We start from the raw sequence: 754 nt of genomic DNA, 5'->3' as shown, positions 1-754 counted from the left end.
AACGATGAGTTGCATATTTATTTTTAATACATTCATGCAAATGTAAGCGCAAATATGCTAGTCGCTGGTGTATACGTCACAGGAAAACAACTCCCCACTTTTATGACGACGGTGTGTTAATGACACACATGACTTATATGAGCAAGGGTCACTGGAACAGCGGTATTTGAACACATATCTTGTCAGCCAGAAGCACCCGAACCTTTGGACCTGTACAACTAACTGATTTTGTTTATAATTTCAGGAAATGAAACTGTCTTTCCTGATCAGAGAAACCGATAAAAAAATCGCTTTTAAGACTAGTTACATAACTATATAAAATCTATTGAAGTACTATTTATTGAAAGACTTTAATGAATGCAATTGCCAACGAATATTTTTACAGTACTACAACGAAGTCGTAAACGTGCAAGAATAAATTTAACTTTTCGAAGTCGTACTTGTTTGGCAAAGGATTTGATCTAAAACTGTGTATTGAAACTCAAGCACTGACAGCCTGAAAGACGTTCTTTTATCCATTCAAAAACACACAGAAACCATTAGCTTCACTTAGTCATTTATTACCTGTCTTCCAAATGTTTGTCCCACTTTCTTTGACTTGATACTTGATTCAGCTCACCTGCAACTAGTTTGAAACTTCACTGCTGGTCAGTGTATGTAGACCTCAGGGTTTTACATTTCAAATTTGACCAAAAATTCCTTAGTTCTTGTCTGTGTGCATCAGTTATTCAAGTTGTCATCACATGATGCTCAT

Source organism: Octopus sinensis, linkage group LG4 (genome assembly GCF_006345805.1).
Source record: "Octopus sinensis linkage group LG4, ASM634580v1, whole genome shotgun sequence".
NCBI lineage: Eukaryota > Metazoa > Mollusca > Cephalopoda > Octopoda > Octopodidae > Octopus > Octopus sinensis.
The sequence above is the reverse complement of the archived record's forward strand: the minus strand, read 5'-3'. Positions refer to the sequence as shown.